Source organism: Pseudophryne corroboree, chromosome 8 (genome assembly GCF_028390025.1).
Source record: "Pseudophryne corroboree isolate aPseCor3 chromosome 8, aPseCor3.hap2, whole genome shotgun sequence".
Classification (NCBI taxonomy): Eukaryota; Metazoa; Chordata; class Amphibia; order Anura; family Myobatrachidae; genus Pseudophryne; species Pseudophryne corroboree.
Genome location: NC_086451.1, coordinates 176,269,153 through 176,289,330, shown reverse-complemented (window position 1 = coordinate 176,289,330; position 20,178 = coordinate 176,269,153). Strand labels below are relative to the sequence as shown.

Here is a 20,178-nt window from a genome sequence, read left to right as displayed (position 1 = left end):
ATTAAATGGCTTTTCAGAAAAGGAAGATGGTAGAAGAGCTTTCAGTTCTTGTTGGACCGATGCACATTTCCTATTCTAGCCTCCAAAAACAGATTCAGTTGCATTTTCCAGCGTGTTTTAAATGTGCCTTTGCAAATGTCTTACATCGACAAACTTATTTAGTACTATTTTGCAAATAGGGTTACATTGTTGCAACATTGTGTTCCCTAATTGCTTGATTTTTTAAATGCAACAATTGATAAAGACACCTGATAACTGCTCTGTGGAGTCTTATTTTGCATCTACTTCTTATCTCCATTTAATTCCCTACCTCTAATCAAGGCATTTTTAAATGCTGGGGGCTGCCAGGACGTGAGGCCTACCTAGACTTTAGATCTGAATTTGAATGTACTTGTGAACTAACTTAATTTCCTACTTCTAAATTCATTCCTAAATTCACTACTTACATGAATCCTGTAGTTGGGCATTTTGGGACTTCGATTGTGGGCATTGTTTTGTGTCCAGACCAGCAGCAGGTGGTGTGCATTTGCTGGAAAGGCATCGAAGACCTCCGATATGCTGCATCTCCTGATGTGTGTCTCTCTCAAGTGGCTGTCAGCAAATGCCTGCTAGATACCCCATTCCAAGCTGATTGTGACATCACGGAACATGCATCATAGAACAGGCATGCTAGAACATGGGTCTTCAACCTGCGACCCTCCAGCTGCTGTGGAACTACACATCCCAGCATGCCCTGCCTCAGTTTTAGCATACCTTAATAGCAAAACTGTGGCAGGGCATGCTGGGATGTGTAGTTTCACAGCAGCTGGAGGGCCACAGGATGAAGACCCATGTGCTAGAGCCAAGCCGCAGGTACATTGAATGCTAGCAAGCTGAATGTTTAAATCCTTTTTGTTCCGCAGCATTCCAATGCAGAAGATTCCATGGAACCAGAGATTATTCCATTGAGAAGGACATGCTGCCTGGATGACTGCACTGTGCAAATTAAGTCACGGAGCCAGTTGGCTTGTGGGTGGCTCTGGTCACTGGGTGGTTGGGTGGGTCGTGTGTCGGAGGTGGAGCACATGCAAATGATTGTGTATCATCCAGCTAGTGAGAGAGAAAACTCATGCAGGAGTGTGCCTGCTTGTCAGTAGGTTATGCACCTTTCCAGACGTCAAATCTACATGGAGCAGCTGGAGAGGACAAGAGCAGGTTTGCAAAATATAGACAGAAGAGCTCTCCAGCCTAGTTTGCTGTCTGTTTCCACTTCTCTTTTCTTGAGCCGCTCCCTTCTATGCCCTTGCGCACTATCCTGACTTCTCCCGTCTGCTTACTTTGTGCCTTCCAATGCACAATGCAAACTACAGGTAGTGCTGCAGGGCCCACACCCTTTTACTTGCCTTACAGAGCAGCTCTGGAGCTGTTACAGTGCCCAGCTGCTGCAAGGCTTGAATGCTTCAGGGGCTGGGGCATAGCCAACATGAGCCCCACACCGAAGGAGGGTGGAGGTGTTTAATGCGAACTAGAGGTCATCCAAGCGCCGCAAAAGGCCGCCATGCCCTGCACGCCCCTTTTCTCTTTTCATATGCAGACGAGGGTTAAAGCCAACTTTGACCCACTGCTTGGATGGCATTACCATATGCAAATCAATCTGCTGCAGGCCTTCCCCCAGGAATGCTTGCACTAGTTGTTGCATTTGGTTTGTTGTTTGGGGGTGCTTCAGTATTAGGCAGCCTTCTGCCCTCCCATGTTCATCTGAAAATATGTGTTCTCCCTGCAGTTGTTGTCCCCAGATGAGAGTTCCCTTGTGCTGCCTCAGTTGAATCTCCTTTACTTGACAGAGATGTGCCTGAGCAGCGGCCCTCTCCAGCCCTATCCCAAATCATACTTATCGTGCATAGGAGATACCATGGTCATGAAGATTGTTATCCCAGGGTGAGGTTCATTCATTGCATTCTGGGTATGCTGACCCCTGTGATTTCCCCAAATGTGGGAAACTTGACTGCATTATTTGTAGTAGTGGGGGACTGTGTTTGTGCTTTCCTCTGGTCAGCTCTGGTAAAAGTCAGATTTATTTGTCTCATTTCTTCCTCTAGCCTTGTTCTTCTTTCGAGAGTTCCCTTGTGCTGCCTCAGTTGGATCTCCTTCACTTGACAGGGGGGTGCCCGAGCAGCGACCCTCCCCAGCTCTAGCCCAACTCCTACTTACCTGCCAGGTGAGATACTATGATCATGTAGGTGCTTCTCCCAGGGCAAGGCTCACCCATTGCACTCTGGGTGTGCTGCTCCTGCGATTTCCCCAAATGTGGGACACTTGACTGCATAATTTGTGTTTCCCCTGGTCGGCTCTCGTATAATTCAGATCTCTTTGTCTCAGGTCTCTCTCCAGCCTAGTTTGCTGTCTGTTTCCACTTCTCTTTTCTTGAGCCGCTCCCTTCTATGCCCTTGCGCACTATTCTGACCTCTCCTGTCTGCTTACTTTGTGCCTTCCAACGCACAATGCAAACTACAGGTAGTGCTGCAGGGCCCACACCCTTTTACATGCTTTACAGAGCAGCTCTGGAGCTGTTACAGTGCCCAGCTGCTGCAAGAAATCAGCTTGAATGCTTCAGGGGCTGGGGCATAGCCAACATGAGCCCCACACCGAAGGAGGGTGGAGATGTTTAATGCGAATTAGGGGTCATCCAAGCGCCGCAAAAGGCCGCCATGCCCTGCACATCCCTTTTTTCTTTTCATATGCAGACGAGGGTTGAAGCCAACTTTGACCCACTGCTTGGATGACATCACCATATGCAAATCCATCTGCTGCAGGCCTTCCCCAGGAATGCTTGCACTAGTTGTTGCATTTGGTTTGTTGTTTGGGGGTGCTTCAGTATTAGGCAGCCTTCTGCCCTCCCATGTTCATCTGAAAATATGTGTTCTCCCTGCAGTTGTTGTCCCCAGATGAGAGTTCCCTTGTGCTGCCTCAGTTGAATCGCCTTTACTTGACAGAGATGTGCCTGAGCAGCGGCCCTCCCCAGCCCTATCCCAAATCATACTTATTTTGCATAGGAGATACCATGGTCATGAAGATTGTTCTCCCAGGGTGAGGTTCATTCATTGCATTCTGGGTATGCTGACCCCTGTGATTTCCCCAAATGTTGGAAACTCGACTGCATTATTTGTGGTAGTGGGGGACTGTGTTTGTGCTTTCCTCTGGTCAGCTCTGGTAAAAGACAGATTTCTTTGTCTCAGATCTTCCTCTAGCCTTGTTCTTCTTTCGAGAGTTCCCTTGTGCTGCCTCAGTTGGATCTCCTTCACTTGACAGGGGGGTGCCCGAGCAGCGACCCTCCCCAGCTCTAGCCCAACTCCTACTTACCTGCCAGGTGAGATACTATGATCATGTAGGTGCTTCTCCCAGGGCAAGGCTCACCCATCGCACTCTGGGTGTGCTGCCCCTGTGATTTCCCCAAATGCGGGAAACTTGACTGCATAATTTGTGTTTCCCCTGGTCGGCTCTCGTATAATTCAGATGTCTTTGTCTCAGGTCTCTCTCCAGCCTAGTTTGCTGTCTGTTTCCACTTCTCTTTTCTTGAGCCGCTCCCTTCTATGCCCTTGCGCACTATCCTGACTTCTCCCGTCTGCTTACTTTTTGCCTTCCAACGCACAATGCGAACTACAGGTAGTGCTGCAGGGCCCACACCCTTTTACTTGCCTTACAGAGCAGCTCTGGAGCTGTTACAGTGCCCAGCTGCTGCAAGAAATCAGCTTGAATGCTTCAGGGGCTGGGGCATAGCCAACATGAGCCCCACACCGAAGGAGGGTGGAGGTGTTTAATGCGAACTAGGGGTCATCCAAGCGCCGCAAAAGGCCGCCATGCCCTGCATGCCAATTTTCTCTTTTCATATGCAGACGAGGGTTGAAGCCAACTTTGACCCACTGCTTGGATGACATCACCATATGCAAATCCATCTGCTGCAGGCCTTCCCCCAGGAATGCTTGCACTAGTTGTTGCATTTGGTTTGTTGTTTGGGGGTGCTTCAGTATTAGGCAGCCGTCTGCCCTCCCATGTTCATCTGAAAATATGTGTACCTCCTGCAGTTGTTGTCCCCAGATGAGAGTTCCCTTGTGCTGCCTCAGTTGAATCTCCTTTACTTGACAGAGATGTGCCTGAGCAGCGGCCCTCCCCAGCCCTATCCCAAATCATACTTATTTTGCATAGGAGATACCATGGTCATGAAGATTGTTCTCCCAGGGTGAGGTTCATTCATTGCATTCTGGGTATGCTGACCCCTGTTATTTCCCCAAATGTGGTAAACTTGACAGCATTATTTGTGGTAGTGGGGGACTGTGTTTGTGCTTTCCTCTGGTCAGCTCTGGTAAAAGTCAGATTTCTTTGTCTCAGATCTTCCTCTAGCCTTGTTCTTCTTTCGAGAGTTCCCTTGTGCTGCCTCAGTTGGATCTCCTTCACTTGACAGGGGGGTGCCCGAGCAGCGACCCTCCCCAGCTCTAGCCCAACTCCTTCTTACCTGCTAGGTAAGATACTATGATCATGAAGGTGCTTCTCCCAGGGCAAGGCTCACCAATTGCACTCTGGGTGTGCTGCTCCTGCGATTTCCCCAAATGTGGGAAACTTGACTGCATAATTTGTGTTTCCCCTGGTCGGCTCTCGTATAATTCAGATCTCTTTGTCTCATGTCTGTCTCCAGCCTAGTTTGCTGTCTGTTTACACTTCTCTTTTCTTGAGCCACTCCCTTCTATGCCCTTGCGCACTATCTTGACTTCTCCCGTCTGCTTACTTTGTGCCTTCCAACGCACAATGCGAACTACAGGTAGTGCTGCAGGGCCCACACCCTTTTAGTTGCCTTACAGAGCAGCTCTGGAGCTATTACAGTGCCCAGCTGCTGCAAGTAATCAGCTTGAATGCTTCAGGGGCTGGGGCATAGCCAACATGAGCCCCACACCGAAGTAGGGTGGAGGTGTTTAATGCGAACTAGGGGTCATCCAAGCGCCGCAAAAGGCCGCCATGCCCTGCACGCCCCTTTTCTCTTTTCATATGCAGACGAGGGTTGAAGCCAACTTTGACCCACTGCTTGGATGACATCACCATATGCAAATCCATCTGCTGCAGGCCTTCCCCCAGGAATGCTTGTACTAGTTGTTGCATTTGGTTTGTTGTTTGGGGGTGCTTCAGTATTAGGCAGCCTTCTGCCCTCCCATGTTCATCTGAAAATATGTGTTCTCCCTGCAGTTGTTGTCCCCAGATGAGAGTTCCCTTGTGCTGCCTCAGTTGAATCTCCTTTACTTGACAAGGGAGGCATTTTGGATTTTTTCTTTGGGTACCCTTACACCTGATGGTCTGAATGAGAGCATCGAACTGAACAACATTGGCAGTCTCTGAAGATTTTATCTATTGATTTACCTAATATATTATTTATTGAATATCCATTTATTGTATGTTTAATAAATAAACAAAATTATTAGAAGTAGCTATTTTGGAAACAGCTTTCCTCTTAGGATGAAACTGTATAATCCTGTTGTGTGTATTCCTTTAAAGTTCCTTAGTAAAATCCACTAGTAATGATGAACATCAGATTTCTTCCTCCATCCTCTTTTTACACTTTCTCTTGGTTCTATATATATTTTTTTTTTTCTATTTTTATTTTTTTCCCCTCCTTCTCCCAAAAGGCCACCCTCCCTCCCCCCCCCCCTCCCTGTTTTAAATTTTAAAATCTTTAAATATTTAAATCTTCGAATCCTTAAATTGTCTGTTTAATATTTATTTTTTCTTCATTTCTTTTTGTTGTTTAAACAGCAATGTAATTATTCCAGGGGTTAAAATAATGAAATATAGAAATAATATTAACAAAAATTAAAGGTAAAAATGAATTGATAGAATGATCCCATTAAAAGTAAATAAATAATATGGATGTTAAGCTGAGCAGGTTGGATTCGAACATGGGACTAGTTGCATAGAGTGCAGGTGATGTTTCCCCTGTGCCACAAGAACTGCTTTAGTAGTGGCATGGATTTATGTTACCCTAAAAGGTTTTATATAAGTAAATGGGGATCCTTAGTGCTGAGTCTCTGAATTATGTATATGTGATTATAGATATGAGGTATTGATTGAAAGATTATAGGTTAATCTGTATATAGATTATATATTTTCTGTTATTTTTTAAACCACCTTGTTGCTTATTTTATTATTATTTTTAATCACCATGTTGCTTATTTTTATATTATGAAATGCCTTTATATGTGCAATTGCAATTAGAAAGTTGTTCCATATGTGAGTCATTACATGTATGCATCCAATTAGTACATGTATGTATCCAATCAACTAATTAGTAATACTATTGGTCCGGTGCATTTTAAAAAGAGCCTGCTAGGCTGCTGATGTATCCTCTGACGAAACCGCTCTTGGATAACAGCGGAGAAACGCGTAAGGAAGGTGATTACCGGACACTCTGATTGCTGAGATATAAGCCCGTTCATGAACGAGCTACATCACGGCGGACGTCTGATGTAAAGACAGCGGTGAAGGGGAAAAAGCAATTTGAGACCGAGCAAAAGGAGGTCTCTACCCCACGGCAGGGAGAAATATCCCGACCGCGAGTGCCAATAAGATCCAGCCACGGTTAACGGGGGTCGTAGCATACCGCTGTGTTTCACCAACCATCACAGCGCTCTCCCCCTGTTTTCTTTCATTACTCACGTGAGTTACATATGAACTTTAACTGCAGTAAATAAGAGGCGTTGGTTACAACTGTTGCTGTTCATCCACAAGAAGGAATTTAATGTATCAATTACAATTGGAAAGTAACGATTAAATTACAACAGCTGTATCCAGGAGGATTTTTTGGACACTTTAATAAACATTCCGTTGTCATCAAGGGCAATATGAAATAGATCCTGATTACATTTAGATATGGATAGTGGTGCCTATATATGTTGACTCCATTGTAATTTATTGAATGTGTGTTTCTTCTGTCTATATATATTTTTTAAAAATAAAGAGCTTGTATATTTTATTTTTTGCGCTCCCTTGATAACAAGTGTGATTATCTTTAAAATTTGGTTTATTATTGGTAGAACAGTACTACCTATGGGAGCAGCATTTTATAATATATGGTGAAAATTAATAGATGTATAAAGATTAAATAAGCAACAAATTGGTGAAATAGATAAGTTTTGATAGGAGCGCTGGGTTCTATATATATATATTGACATTTGGTTATATATATGTATAGACTTTATAAATTCTTGACAGAGATGTGCCTGAGCCCTCCCCAGCCCTATCCCAAATCATACTTATTTTGCATAGGAGATACCATGGTCATGAAGATTGTTCTCCCAGGGTGAGGTTCATTCATTGCATTCTGGGTATGCTGACCCCTGTGATTTCCCCAAATGTGGGAAACTCGACTGCATTATTTGTGGTAGTGGGGGACTGTGTTTGTGCTTTCCTCTGGTCAGCTCTGGTAAAAGTCAGATTTATTTGTCTCAGATCTTCCTCTAGCCTTGTTCTTCTTTCGAGAGTTTCCATGTGCTGCCTCAGTTGGATCTCCTTCACTTGACAGGGGGGTGCCCGAGCAGCGACCCTCCCCAGCTCTAGCCCAACTCCTACTTACCTGCCAGGTGAGATATTATGATCATGAAGGTGCTTCTCCTAGGGCAAGGCTCACCCATTGCACTCTGGGTGTGCTGCTTCTGCGGTTTCCCCAAATGTTGGACACTTGACTACATAATTTGTGTTTCCCCTGGTCGGCTCTCGTATAATTCAGATCTCTTTGTCTCAGGTCTCTCTCCAGCCTAGTTTGCTGTCTGTTTCCACTTCTCTTTTCTTGAGTTGCTCCCTTCTATGCCCTTGCTCACTATCCTGACTTCTCCCGTCTGCTTACTTTGTGCCTTCCAACGCATAATGCAAACTACAGGTAGTGCTGCAGGGCCCACACCCTTTTACTTGCCTTACAGAGCAGCTCTGGAGCTGTTACAGTGCCCAGCTGCTGCAAGAAATCAGCTTGAATGCTTCAGGGGCTGGGGCATAGCCCCACACCGAAGGTGGGTGGAGGTGTTTAATGCGAACTAGGGGTCATCCAAGTGCCGCAAAAGGCCGCCATGCCCTGCACGCCCCTTTTCTCTTTTCATATGTAGACGAGGGTTGAAGCCAACTTTGACCCACTGCTTGGATGACATCACCATATGCAAATCCATCTGCTGCAGGCCTTCCCCCAGGAATGCTTGCACTAGTTGTTGCATTTGGTTTGTTGTTTGGGGGTGCTTCAGTATTAGGCAGCCTTCTGCCCTACCATGTTCATCTGAAAATATGTGTTCTACCTGCAGTTGTTGTCCCCAGATGAGAGTTCCCTTGTGCTGCCTCAGTTGATTCTCCTTTACATGACAGAGATGTGCCTGAGCAGCGGCCCTCCCCAGCCCTATCCCAAGTCATACTTATTTTGCATAGGAGATACCATGGTCATGAAGATTGTTCTCCCAGGGTGAGGTTCATTCATTGCATTCTGGGTATGCTGACCCCTGTGATTTCCACAAATGTGGGGAACTCGACTGCATTATTTGTGGTAGTGGGGGACTGTGTTTGTTCTTTCCTCTGGTCAGCTCTGGTAAAAGTCAGATTTCTTTGTCTCAGATCTTCCTCTAGCCTTGTTCTTCTATCGAGAGTTTCCTTGTGCTGCCTCAGTTGGATCTACTTCACTTGACAGGGGGGTGCCCGAGCAGCGACCCTCCCCAGCTCTAGCCCAACTCCTACTTACCTGCCAGGTGAGATACTATGATCATGAAGGTGCTTCTCCCAGGGCAAGGCTCACCCATTGCACTCTGGGTGTGCTACTCCTGCGGTTTCCCCAAATGTTGGACACTTGACTGCATAATTTGTGTTTCACCTGGTCGGCTCTCGTATAATTCAGATCTCTTTGTCTCAGGTCACTCTCCAGCCTAATTTGCAGTCTGTTTCCACTTCTCTTTTCTTGAGTTGCTCCCTTCTATGCCCTTGCGCACTATCCTGACTTCTCCCGTCTGCTTACTTTGTGCCTTCCAACGCACAATGCAAACTACAGGTAGTGCTGCAGGGCCCACACCCTTTTACTTGCCTTACAGAGCAGCTCTGGAGCTGTTACAGTGCCCAGCTGCTGCAAGAAATCAGCTTAAATGCTTCAGGGGCTGAGGCATAGCCATCATGAGCCCCACACCGAAGGAGGGTGGAGGTGTTTAATGCGAACTAGGGGTCATCCAAGCACCGCAAAAGGCCGCCATGCCCTGCATGCCAATTTTCTCTTTTCATATGCAGACGAGGGTTGAAGCCAACTTTGACCCACTGCTTGGATGACATCACCATATGCAAATCCATCTGCTGCAGGCCTTCCCCCAGGAATGCTTGCACTAGTTGTTGCATTTGGTTTGTTGTTTGGGGGTGCTTTAGTATTAGGCAGCCTTCTGCCCTCCCATGTTCATCTGAAAATATGTGTACCTCCTGCAGTTGTTGTCCCCAGATGAGAGTTCCCTTGTGCTGCCTCAGTTGAATCTCCTTTACTTGACAGAGATGTGCCTGAGCAGCGGCCCTCCCCAGCCCTATCCCAAATCATACTTATTTTGCATAGGAGATACCATGGTCATGAAGATTGTTCTCCCAGGGTGAGGTTCATTCATTGCATTCTGGGTATGCTGACCCCTGTTATTTCCCCAAATGTGGTAAACTTGACAGCATTATTTGTGGTAGTGGGGGACTGTGTTTGTGCTTTCCTCTGGTCAGCTCTGGTAAAAGTCAGATTTCTTTGTCTCAGATCTTCCTCTAGCCTTGTTCTTCTTTCGAGAGTTCCCTTGTGCTGCCTCAGTTGGATCTCCTTCACTTGACAGGGGGGTGCCCGAGCAGCGACCCTCCCCAGCTCTAGCCCAACTCCTTCTTACCTGCTAGGTAAGATACTATGATCATGAAGGTGCTTCTCCCAGGGCAAGGCTCACCAATTGCACTCTGGGTGTGCTGCTCCTGCGATTTCCCCAAATGTGGGAAACTTAACTGCATAATTTGTGTTTCCCCTGGTCGGCTCTCGTATAATTCAGATCTCTTTGTCTCATGTCTCTCTCCAGCCTAGTTTGCTGTCTGTTTACACTTCTTTTTTCTTGAGCCGCTCCCTTCTATGCCCTTGCGCACTATCCTGACTTCTCCCGTCTGCTTAATTTGTGCCTTCCAACGCACAATGCGAACTACAGGTAGTGCTGCAGGGCCCACGCCCTTTTACTTGCCTTACAGAGCAGCTCTGGAGCTGTTACAGTGCCTAGCTGCTGCAAGAAATCAGCTTGAATGCTTCAGGGGCTGGGGCATAGCCAACATGAGCCCCACACCGAAGGAGGGTGGAGGTGTTTAATGCGAACTAGGGGTCATCCAATTGCCGCAAAAGGCCGCCATGCCCTGCACGCCCCTTTTCTCTTTTCATATGCAGACGAGGGTTGAAGCCAACTTTGACCCACTGCTTGGATGACATCACCATATGCAAATCCATCTGCTGCAGCCTTCCCCCAGGAATGCTTGCACTAGTTGTTGCATTTGGTTTGTTGTTTGGGGGTGCTTCAGTATTAGGCAGCCTTCTGCCCTCCCATGTTCATCTGAAAATATGTGTTCTCCCTGCAGTTGTTGTCCCCAGATGAGAGTTCCCTTGTGCTGCCTCAGTTGAATCTCCTTTACTTGACAGAGATGTGCCTGAGCAGCGGCCCTCCCCAGCCCTATCCCAAATCATACTTATTTTGCATAGGCGATATCATGGTCATGAAGATTGTTCTCTCAGAGTGAGGTTCATTCATTGCATTCTGGGTATGCTGACCCCTGTGATTTCCCTAAATGTGGGAAACTCGACTGCATTATTTGTGGTAGTGGGGGACTGTGTTTGTTCTTTCCTCTGGTCAGCTCTGGTAAACGTCAGATTTCTTTTTTTCAGATTTTCCTCTAGCCTTGTTCTTCTTTCGAGAGTTCCCTTGTGCTGCCTCAGTTGGATCTCCTTCACTTGACAGGGGGGTGCCCGAGCAGTGACCCTCCCCAGCTCTAGCCCAACTCCTACTTACCTGCCAGGTGAGATACTATGATCATGAAGTTGCTTCTCCCTGGGCAAGGATCACCCATTGCACTCTGGGTGTGCTGCCCCTGTGATTTCCCCAAATGTGGGAAACTTGACTGCGTAATTTGTGTTTCCCCTGGTCGGCTCTCATATAATTCAGATCTCTTTGTCTCAGGTCTCTCTCCAGCCTAGTTTGCTGTCTGTTTCCACTTCTTTTTTCTTGAGCCCCTCCCTTCTATACCCTTGTGCACTATCCTGAGTTCTCCTCCCGTCTGCTTACTTTGTGCCTTACAATGCACAATGCAAACTACAGGTAGTGCTGCAGGGCCCACACCCTTTTACTTGCCTTACAGAGCAGCTCTGGAGCTGTTACAGTGCCCAGCTGCTGCAAGAAATCAGCTTGAATGCTTCAGGGGCTGGGGCATGGCCAACATGAGCCCCACACAGAAGGAGGGTGGAGGTATTTAATGCGAACTAGGGGTCATCCAAGCGCTGCAAAAGGCCGCCATGCCCTGCATACCCCTTTTCTCTTTTCATATGCAGATGAGGGTTCCAGCCAACTTTGGCCCACTGCTTGGATGACATCACCGTATGCAAATCCGTCTTCTGCAGACCTTCCCCCAGGAATGCTTGTACTAGTTGTTGCATTTGGTTTGTTGTTTGGGGGTGCTTCAGTATTAGGCAGCCTTCTGCCCTCCCATGTTCATCTGAAAATATGTGTTCTCCCTGCAGTTGTTGTCCCCAGATGAGAGTTCCCTTGTGCTGCCTCAGTTGAATCTCCTTTACTTGACAGAGATGTGCCTGAGCAGCGGCCCTCCCCAGCCCTATCCCAAATCATACTTATTTTGCATAGGAGATACCATGGTCATGAAGATTGTTCTCCCATTCATTGCATTCTGGGTATGCTGACCCCTGTGATTTCCCCAAATGTGGGAAACTTGACTGCATTATTTGTGGTAGTGAGTGACTGTGTTTGTGCTTTCCTCTGGTCAGCTCTGGTAAAAGTCAGATTTCTTTGTCTCAGATCTTCCTCTAGCCTTGTTCTTCTTTCGAGAGTTTCCTTGTGCTGCCTCAGTTGGATCTCCTTCACTTGACAGGGGGGTGCCCGAGCAGCGACCCTCCCCAGCTCTAGCCCAACTCCTACTTACCTGCCAGGTGAGATACTATGATCATGAAGGTGCTTCTCCCAGGGCAAGGCTCACCCATTGCACTCTGGGTGTGCTGCTCCTGCGATTTCCCCAAATGTGGGAAACTTGACTGCATAATTTGTGTTTCCCCTGGTCGGCTCTCGTATAATTCAGATCTCTTTGTCTCAGGTCTCTCTCCAGCCTAGTTTGCTGTCTGTTTCCACTTCTCTTTTCTTGAGCCGCTCCCTTCTATGCCCTTGCGCACTATCCTGTCTTCTCCCGTCTGCTTACTTTTTGCCTTCCAACGCACAATGCGAACTACAGGTAGTGCTGCAGGTCCCACACCCTTTTATTTGCCTTACAGAGCAGCTCTGGAGCTGTTACAGTGCCAACTGCTGCAAGAAATCAGCTTGAATGCTTCAGGGGCTGGGGCATAGCCAACATGAGCCCCACACCGAAGGAGGGTGGAGGTGTTTAATGCGAGCTAGAGGTCATCCAAGCGCAGCAAAAGGCTGCCATGCCCTGCACGCCCCTTTTCTCTTTTCATATGCAGACGAGGGTTGAAGCCAACTTTGACCCACTGCTTGGATGACATCACCATATGCAAATCCATCTGCTGCAGGCCTTCCCCCAGGAATGCTTGCACTAGTTGTTGCATTTTGTTTGTTGTTTGGGGGTGCTTCAGTATTAGGTAGCCTTCTGCCCTCCCATGTTCATCTGAAAATATGTGTTCTCCCTGCAGTTGTTGTCCCCAGATGAGAGTTCCCTTGTGCTGCCTCAGTTGAATCTCCTTTACTTGACAGAGATGTGCCTGAGCAGCGGCCCTCCCCAGCCCTATCCCAAATCATACTTATTTTGCATAGGAGATACCATGGTCATGAAGATTGTTCTCCCAGGGTGAGGTTCATTCATTGCATTCTGGGTATGCTGACCCCTGTGATTTCCACAAATGTGGGAAACTCGACTGCATTATTTGTGGTAGTGGGGGACTGTGTTTGTGCTTTCCTCTGGTCAGCTCTGGTAAAAGTCAGATTTCTTTGTCTCAGATTTTCCTCTAGCCTTGTTCTTCTTTCGAGAGTTCCCTTGTGCTGCCTCAGTTGGATCTCCTTCACTTGACAGGGGGCTGCCCGAGCAGCGACCCTCCCCAGCTCTAGCACATGTAAGTTTGTTTTTATTTTACTACATTGTGGTTTGTGGCTCTATACCATGTAATGCATGTCTTTTAACAGTAGTCAAGTCTTCCAATGTGCTTGTTAGTGAAACCCAATACATAGCTTTATTTTATTTTGTTTCTTCAAATATTGAATGCATATGTCTTATAACTTTTTTTTTCAATATATAAACATTTTTATTATAAGATTTTCAATGACACAAGTACATCCAAGTTGCAGATTATGGGTTGTGAAGGACAAATCAACCATATAAACAATTTAAGCAATTTAAATTGCATGCAGGTAGTAGAATATCAAACTCCTTGGATGAGAGTTGGTCGTAATAAACTAGGATAGAAAAGAATAAAGTAGAAAATAAGATTTTAAACCTACCGGTAAATCTTTTTCTCGTAGTCCGTAGAGGGTGCTGGGGACTCCGTAAGGACCATGGGGATAGACGGGCTCCGCAGGAGACATGGGCACTTTAAGAAAGACTTTAGTTCTGGGTGTGCACTGGCTCCTCCCTCTATGCGCCTCTATGCCACAGTTAGAGAAACTGTGCCCAGAGGAGACTGACAGTATGAGGAAAGGATTTTGTTAATCCAGGGCAAGATTCATACCAGCCACACCAATCACACCGTATAACTTGTGATAAACTACCCAGTTATGAGTACGAAAAAACAACATACTGTAGCATCAGTGCAGGACCGATGCAACTATAACATAACCCTTATTGAAGCAATAACTATATACAAGTATTGCAGAAGTAGTCCGCACTTGGGACGGGCGCCCAGCATCCTCTACGGACTACGAGAAAAAGATTTACCGGTAGGTTTAAAATCTTATTTTCTCTAACGTCCTAGAGGATGCTGGGGACTCCGTAAGGACCATGGGGATTATACCAAAGCTCCAAAACGGGCGGGAGAGTGCGGATGACTCTGCAGCACCGATTGAGCAAACATGAGTTCCTCCTCAGCCAGGGTATCAAACTTATAGTATTTTGAAAAGGTGTTTGAACCTGACCAAGTAGCAGCTCGACACAGCTGTAGTGCCGAGACCCCTCGGGCAGCCGCCCAAGAAGAGCCCACTTTCCTCGTGGAATGGGCCTAGACCGATTTCGGTAACTGCAATCCAGCCATAGAATGCGCTTGCTGAATCGTGTTACAAATCCAGCGAGCAATAGCCTGCTTTGAAGCAGGGGCACCAATCTTGTTGGTTGCATACAGGACAAACAGCGCTTCAGTTTTCCTGACTCTAGCCGTCCTGGCCACGTAAATTTTCAAAGCCCTGACCACATCAAGTAACTCGGAATCCTCCAAGTCACGCGTAGCCAAAGGCACCACAATAGATTGGTTCATATGAAAAGATGAGACCACTTTTGGTAGGAATTGAGGATGGGTCCGCAATTCCGCTCTATCCACATGGAACACCAAATATGGGCTTTTATGTGACAAAGCCGCTAATTCCGACACTCGCCTAGCCGAAGCCAAGGCTAATAACATGACCACCTTCCACGTGAGATATGTTAACTCCACCGTTTTAAGGCTGCTAAAAACTGCTAGCGAGCAATCAACTCAGAATGACCCCCATAGTGTATTGCAAGAAAATATCTGTAAATCCAATGGTACCGTAAGTGCGGTATATACTCGCACTTCTTTGCGGTGCGAGAACATCTCCCCTAAGTGAAGTCAGCCCTATGAATAGAGTTTGTGTGATCCCTGTGCAGCAGTCACAGAAAGGGTTCATCTCTGCAGTTTGTCACTCAAATTACATTGTTGCATTTTTTCTAGAAGTGGATCTGAGAGCTGTTACCCGCAGACCAGCTACAATAATTATCCTGGGATAGTGCGCAAGGGCATAGAAGGGAGCGGCTCAAGAAAAGAGAAGTGGAAACAGACAGCAAACTAGGCTGGAGAGAGACCTGAGACAAAGAGATCTGAATTATACGAGAGCCGACCAGGGGAAACACAAATTATGCAGTCAAGTTTCCCACATTTGGGGAAATCGCAGGAGCAGCACACCCAGAGTGCAATGGGTGAGCCTTGCCCTGGGAGAAGCACCTTCATGATCATAGTATCTCACCTGGCAGGTAAGTAGGAGTTGGGCTAGAGCTGGGGAGGGTCGCTGCTCGGGCACCCCCCTGTCAAGTGAAGGAGATCCAACTGAGGCAGCACAAGGAAACTCTCGAAAGAAGAACAAGGCTAGAGGAAGATCTGAGACAAAGAAATCTGACTTTTACCAGAGCTGACCAGAGGAAAGCACAAACACAGTCACTCACTACCACAAATAATGCAGTCAAGTTTCCCACGTTTGGGGAAATCACAGGGGTCAGCATACCCAGAATGCAATGAATGAACCTCACCCTGGGAGAACAATCTTCATGACCATGGTATCTCCTATGCAAAATAAGTATGATTTGGGATAGGGCTGGGGAGGGCCGCTGCTCAGGCACATCTCTGTCAAGTAAAGGAGATTCAACTGAGGCAGCACAAGGGAACTCTCATCTGGGGACAACAACTGCAGGGAGAACACATATTTTCAGATGAACATGGGAGGGCAGAAGGCTGCCTAATACTGAAGCACCCCCAAACAACAAACCAAATGCAACAACTAGTACAAGCATTCCTGGGGGAAGGTCTGCAGAAGACGGATTTGCATACGGTGATGTCATCCAAGCAGTGGGCCAAAGTTGGCTGGAACCCTCATCTGCATATGAAAAGAGAAAAGGGGTATGCAGGGCATGGCGGCCTTTTGCGGCGCTTGGATGACCCCTAGTTCGCATTAAATACCCCCACCCTCCTTCTGTGTGGGGCTCATGTTGGCCATGCCCCAGCCCCTGAAGCATTCAAGCTGATTTCTTGCAGCAGCTGGGCACTGTAACAGCTCCAGAGCTGCTCTGTAAGGCAAGTAAAAGGGTGTGGGCCCTGCAGCACTACCTGTAGTTTGCATTGTGCATTGTAAGGCACAAAGTAAGCAGACGGGAGGAGAAGTCAGGATAGTGCACAAGGGTATAGAAGGGAGGGGCTCAAGAAAAAAGAAGTGGAAACAGACAGCAAACTAGGCTGGAGAGAGACCTGAGACAAAGAGATCTGAATTATATGAGAGCCGACCAGGGGAAACACAAATTACGCAGTCAAGTTTCCCACATTTGGGGAAATCACAGGGGCAGCACACCCAGAGTGCAATGGGTGATCCTTGCCCAGGGAGAAGCAACTTCATGATCATAGTATCTCACCTGGCAGGTAAGTAGGAGTTGGGCTAGAGCTGGGGAGGGTCGCTGCTCGGGCAGCCCCCTGTCAAGTGAAGGAGATCCAACTGAGGCAGCACAAGGGAACTCTCGAAAGAAGAACAAGGTTAGAGGAAAATCTGAGACAAAGAAATCTGACTTTTACCAGAGCTGACCAGAGGAAAGCACAAACACAGTCCCCCACTATCACAAATAATGCAGTCGAGTTTCCCACATTTGTGGAAATCACAGGGGTCAGCATACCCAGAATGCAATGAATGAACCTCACCCTGGGAGAACAATCTTCATGACCATGGTATCTCCTATGCAAAATAAGTATGATTTGGGATAGGGCTGGGGAGGGCCGCTGCTCAGGCACATCTCTGTCAAGTAAAGGAGATTCAACTGAGGCAGCACAAGGGAACTCTCATCTGGGGACAACAACTGCAGGGAGAACACATATTTTCAGATGAACATGGGAGGGCAGAAGGCTACCTAATACTGAAGCACCCCAAAACAACAAACAAAATGCAACAACTAGTGCAGGCATTCCTGGGGGAAGGCCTGCAGCAGATGGATTTGCATATGGTGATGTCATCCAAGCAGTGGGTCAAAGTTGGCTTCAACCCTCGTCTGCATATGAAAAGAGAAAAGGGGCGTGCAGGGCATGGCAGCCTTTTGCGGCGCTTGGATGACCCCTAGCTCGCATTAAACACCTCCACCCTCCTTCAGTGTGGGGCTCATGTTGGCTATGCCCCAGCCCCTGAAGCATTCAAGCTGATTTCTTGCAGCAGCTGGGCACTGTAACAGCTCCAGAGCTGCTCTGTAAGGCAAATAAAAGGGTGTGGGACCTGCAGCACTACCTGTAGTTCGCATTGTGCGTTGGAAGGCAAAAAGTAAGCAGACGGGAGAAGTCAGGATAGTGCGCAAGGGCATAGAAGGGAGCGGCTCAAGAAAAGAGAAGTGGAAACAGACAGCAAACTAGGCTGGAGAGAGACCTGAGACAAAGAGATCTGAATTATACGAGAGCCGACCAGGGGAAACACAAATTATGCAGTCAAGTTTCCCACATTTGGGGAAATCGCAGGAGCAGCACACCCAGAGTGCAATGGGTGAGCCTTGCCCTGGGAGAAGCACCTTCATGATCATAGTATCTTACCTGGCAGGTAAGTAGGAGTTGGGCTAGAGCTGGGGAGGGTCGCTGCTCGGGCACCCCCCTGTCAAGTGAAGGAGATCCAACTGAGGCAGCACAAGGAAACTCTCGAAAGAAGAACAAGGCTAGAGGAAGATCTGAGACAAAGAAATCTGACTTTTACCAGAGCTGACCAGAGGAAAGCACAAACACAGTCACTCACTACCACAAATAATGCAGTCAAGTTTCCCACATTTGGGGAAATCAGAGCCGACCAGGGGAAACACAAATTATGCAGTCAAGTTTCCCACATTTGGGGAAATCGCAGGAGCAGCACACCCAGAGTGCAATGGGTGAGACTTGCCCTGGGAGAAGCACCTTCATGATCATAGTATCTCACCTGGCAGGTAAGTAGGATTTGGGATAGAGCTGGGGAGGGTCGCTGCTCGGGCACCCCCCTGTCAAGTGAAGTAGATCCAACTGAGGCAGCACAAGGAAACTCTCGATAGAAGAACAAGGCTAGAGGAAGATCTGAGACAAATAAATCTGACTTTTACCAGAGCTGACCAGAGGAAAGAACAAACACAGTCCCCCACTACCACAAATAATGCAGTCGAGTTTCCCACATTTGGGGAAATCATAGGGGTCAGCATACCCAGAATGCAATGAATGAACCTCACCCTGGGAGAACAATCTTCATGACCATGGTATCTCCTATGCAAAATAAGTATGACTTGGGATAGGGCTGGGGAGGGCCGCTGCTCAGGCACATCTCTGTCAAGTAAAGGAGATTCAACTGAGGCAGCACAAGGGAACTCTCATCTGGGGACAACAACTGCAGGGAGAACACATATTTTCAGATGAACATGGGAGGGCAGAAGGCTGCCTAATACTGAAGCACCCCCAAACAACAAACCAAATGCAACAACTAGTGCAAGCATTCCTGGGGGAAGGCCTGCAGCAGATGGATTTGCATATGGTGATGTCATCCAAGCAGTGGGTCAAAGTTGGCTTCAACCCTCGTCTGCATATGAAAAGAGAAAAGGGGCGTGCAGGGCATGGCGGCCTTTTGCGGCGCTTGGATGACCCCTAGTTCGCATTAAACACCTCCACCCTCCTTCGGTGTGGGGCTATGCCCCAGCCCCTGAAGCATTCAAGCTGATTTCTTGCAGCAGCTGGGCACTGTAACAGCTCCAGAGCTGCTCTGTAAGGCAAGTAAAAGGGTGTGGGCCCTGCAGCACTACCTGTAGTTTGCATTGTGCGTTGGAAGGCACAAAGTAAGCAGACGGGAGAAGTCAGGATAGTGCGCAAGGGCATAGAAGGGAGCAACTCAAGAAAAGAGAAGTGGAAACAGACAGCAAACTAGGCTGGAGAGAGACCTGAGACAAAGAGATCTGAATTATACGAGAGCCGACCAGGGGAAACACAAATTATGCAGTCAAGTGTCCAACATTTGGGGAAACCGCAGGAGCAGCACACCCAGAGTGCAATGGGTGAGCCTTGCCCTGGGAGAAGCACCTTCATGATCATAGTATCTCACCTGGCAGGTAAGTAGGAGTTGGGCTAGAGCTGGGGAGGGTCGCTGCTCGGGCACCCCCCTGTCAAGTGAAGGAGATCCAACTGAGGCAGCACATGGAAACTCTCGAAAGAAGAACAAGGCTAGAGGAAGATCTGAGACAAATAAATCTGACTTTTACCAGAGCTGACCAGAGGAAAGCACAAACACAGTCCCCCACTACCACAAATAATGCAGTCGAGTTTCCCACATTTGGGGAAATCACAGGGGTCAGCATACCCAGAATGCAATGAATGAACCTCACCCTGGGAGAACAATCTTCATGACCATGGTATCTCCTATGCAAAATAAGTATGATTTGGGATAGGGCTGGGGAGGGCCGCTGCTCAGGCACATCTCTGTCAAGAATTTATAAAGTCTACACATATATATAACCAAATGTCAATATATATATATAGAACCCAGCGCTCCTATCAAAACTTATCTATTTCACCAATTTGTTGCTTATTTAATCTTTATACATCTATTAATTTTCACCATATATTATAAAATGCTGCTCCCATAGGTAGTACTGTTCTACCAATAATAAACCAAATTTTAAAGATAATCACACTTGTTATCAAGGGAGCGCAAAAAATAAAATATACAAGCTCTTTATTTTTAAAAAATATATATAGACAGAAGAAACCCACATTCAATAAAATACAATGGAGTCAACATATATAGGCACCACTATCCATATCTAAATGTAATCAGGATCTATTTCATATTGCCCTTGATGACAACGGAATGTTTATTAAAGTGTCCAAAAAATCCTCCTGGATACAGCTGTTGTAATTTAATCGTTACTTTCCAATTGTAATTGATACATTAAATTCCTTCTTGTGGATGAACAGCAACAGTTGTAACCAACGCCTCTTATTAACTGCAGTTAAAGTTCATATGTAACTCACGTGAGTAATGAAAGAAAACAGGGGGAGAGCGCTGTGATGGTTGGTGAAAC

The 20,178-nt window shown here is 47.1% G+C and overlaps 22 non-coding genes and 4 pseudogenes across 22 annotated transcripts; 17 read left to right on the top strand and 9 right to left on the bottom strand.

The window, feature by feature from the left end:
- Positions 1–1,866: 1,866 nt before the first annotated feature.
- On the top strand, positions 1,867–2,030 carry LOC134951644 (U1 spliceosomal RNA). The gene has a single exon (XR_010184346.1). It is a non-coding gene; the product is annotated as a U1 spliceosomal RNA (small nuclear RNA).
- A 152-nt stretch (positions 2,031–2,182) lies between these two features.
- On the top strand, positions 2,183–2,345 carry LOC134952599 (U1 spliceosomal RNA). The gene has a single exon (XR_010185089.1). It is a non-coding gene; the product is annotated as a U1 spliceosomal RNA (small nuclear RNA).
- Positions 2,346–3,015: 670 nt separating this feature from the next.
- Positions 3,016–3,179, top strand: LOC134950814 (U1 spliceosomal RNA). Its single transcript, XR_010183667.1, has one exon. It is a non-coding gene; the product is annotated as a U1 spliceosomal RNA (small nuclear RNA).
- A 152-nt stretch (positions 3,180–3,331) lies between these two features.
- Positions 3,332–3,494, top strand: LOC134952983 (U1 spliceosomal RNA). Its single transcript, XR_010185337.1, has one exon. It is a non-coding gene; the product is annotated as a U1 spliceosomal RNA (small nuclear RNA).
- A 671-nt stretch (positions 3,495–4,165) lies between these two features.
- LOC134951303 (U1 spliceosomal RNA) lies at positions 4,166–4,329 on the top strand. The gene has a single exon (XR_010184068.1). It is a non-coding gene; the product is annotated as a U1 spliceosomal RNA (small nuclear RNA).
- A 152-nt stretch (positions 4,330–4,481) lies between these two features.
- On the top strand, positions 4,482–4,644 carry LOC134953603 (U1 spliceosomal RNA). Its single transcript, XR_010185674.1, has one exon. It is a non-coding gene; the product is annotated as a U1 spliceosomal RNA (small nuclear RNA).
- A 2,623-nt stretch (positions 4,645–7,267) lies between these two features.
- LOC134950368 (U1 spliceosomal RNA) lies at positions 7,268–7,431 on the top strand. The gene has a single exon (XR_010183299.1). It is a non-coding gene; the product is annotated as a U1 spliceosomal RNA (small nuclear RNA).
- Positions 7,432–7,583: 152 nt separating this feature from the next.
- Positions 7,584–7,746, top strand: LOC134953531 (U1 spliceosomal RNA). Its single transcript, XR_010185618.1, has one exon. It is a non-coding gene; the product is annotated as a U1 spliceosomal RNA (small nuclear RNA).
- Positions 7,747–8,407: 661 nt separating this feature from the next.
- LOC134951071 (U1 spliceosomal RNA) lies at positions 8,408–8,571 on the top strand. The gene has a single exon (XR_010183878.1). It is a non-coding gene; the product is annotated as a U1 spliceosomal RNA (small nuclear RNA).
- A 152-nt stretch (positions 8,572–8,723) lies between these two features.
- On the top strand, positions 8,724–8,886 carry LOC134953050 (U1 spliceosomal RNA). The gene has a single exon (XR_010185391.1). It is a non-coding gene; the product is annotated as a U1 spliceosomal RNA (small nuclear RNA).
- A 671-nt stretch (positions 8,887–9,557) lies between these two features.
- LOC134951302 (U1 spliceosomal RNA) lies at positions 9,558–9,721 on the top strand. The gene has a single exon (XR_010184067.1). It is a non-coding gene; the product is annotated as a U1 spliceosomal RNA (small nuclear RNA).
- Positions 9,722–9,873: 152 nt separating this feature from the next.
- LOC134953658 (U1 spliceosomal RNA) lies at positions 9,874–10,036 on the top strand. The gene has a single exon (XR_010185701.1). It is a non-coding gene; the product is annotated as a U1 spliceosomal RNA (small nuclear RNA).
- A 670-nt stretch (positions 10,037–10,706) lies between these two features.
- On the top strand, positions 10,707–10,870 carry LOC134951837 (U1 spliceosomal RNA). Its single transcript, XR_010184503.1, has one exon. It is a non-coding gene; the product is annotated as a U1 spliceosomal RNA (small nuclear RNA).
- Positions 10,871–11,022: 152 nt separating this feature from the next.
- LOC134953326 (U1 spliceosomal RNA) lies at positions 11,023–11,164 on the top strand (annotated as a pseudogene).
- A 695-nt stretch (positions 11,165–11,859) lies between these two features.
- On the top strand, positions 11,860–12,011 carry LOC134953659 (U1 spliceosomal RNA; annotated as a pseudogene).
- Positions 12,012–12,163: 152 nt separating this feature from the next.
- On the top strand, positions 12,164–12,326 carry LOC134952056 (U1 spliceosomal RNA). The gene has a single exon (XR_010184674.1). It is a non-coding gene; the product is annotated as a U1 spliceosomal RNA (small nuclear RNA).
- Positions 12,327–12,996: 670 nt separating this feature from the next.
- Positions 12,997–13,160, top strand: LOC134950750 (U1 spliceosomal RNA). Its single transcript, XR_010183614.1, has one exon. It is a non-coding gene; the product is annotated as a U1 spliceosomal RNA (small nuclear RNA).
- Positions 13,161–15,235: 2,075 nt separating this feature from the next.
- LOC134952055 (U1 spliceosomal RNA) lies at positions 15,236–15,398 on the bottom strand. The gene has a single exon (XR_010184673.1). It is a non-coding gene; the product is annotated as a U1 spliceosomal RNA (small nuclear RNA).
- A 152-nt stretch (positions 15,399–15,550) lies between these two features.
- Positions 15,551–15,714, bottom strand: LOC134951341 (U1 spliceosomal RNA). The gene has a single exon (XR_010184099.1). It is a non-coding gene; the product is annotated as a U1 spliceosomal RNA (small nuclear RNA).
- A 695-nt stretch (positions 15,715–16,409) lies between these two features.
- LOC134953325 (U1 spliceosomal RNA) lies at positions 16,410–16,551 on the bottom strand (annotated as a pseudogene).
- Positions 16,552–16,703: 152 nt separating this feature from the next.
- Positions 16,704–16,867, bottom strand: LOC134950869 (U1 spliceosomal RNA). Its single transcript, XR_010183712.1, has one exon. It is a non-coding gene; the product is annotated as a U1 spliceosomal RNA (small nuclear RNA).
- Positions 16,868–17,538: 671 nt separating this feature from the next.
- LOC134952487 (U1 spliceosomal RNA) lies at positions 17,539–17,701 on the bottom strand. The gene has a single exon (XR_010184998.1). It is a non-coding gene; the product is annotated as a U1 spliceosomal RNA (small nuclear RNA).
- A 152-nt stretch (positions 17,702–17,853) lies between these two features.
- Positions 17,854–18,074, bottom strand: LOC134952132 (U1 spliceosomal RNA; annotated as a pseudogene).
- Positions 18,075–18,226: 152 nt separating this feature from the next.
- Positions 18,227–18,390, bottom strand: LOC134950641 (U1 spliceosomal RNA). The gene has a single exon (XR_010183525.1). It is a non-coding gene; the product is annotated as a U1 spliceosomal RNA (small nuclear RNA).
- A 661-nt stretch (positions 18,391–19,051) lies between these two features.
- LOC134952910 (U1 spliceosomal RNA) lies at positions 19,052–19,214 on the bottom strand. The gene has a single exon (XR_010185287.1). It is a non-coding gene; the product is annotated as a U1 spliceosomal RNA (small nuclear RNA).
- A 152-nt stretch (positions 19,215–19,366) lies between these two features.
- LOC134950367 (U1 spliceosomal RNA) lies at positions 19,367–19,530 on the bottom strand. The gene has a single exon (XR_010183298.1). It is a non-coding gene; the product is annotated as a U1 spliceosomal RNA (small nuclear RNA).
- Between the last annotated feature and the right edge of the window lie 648 nt (positions 19,531–20,178).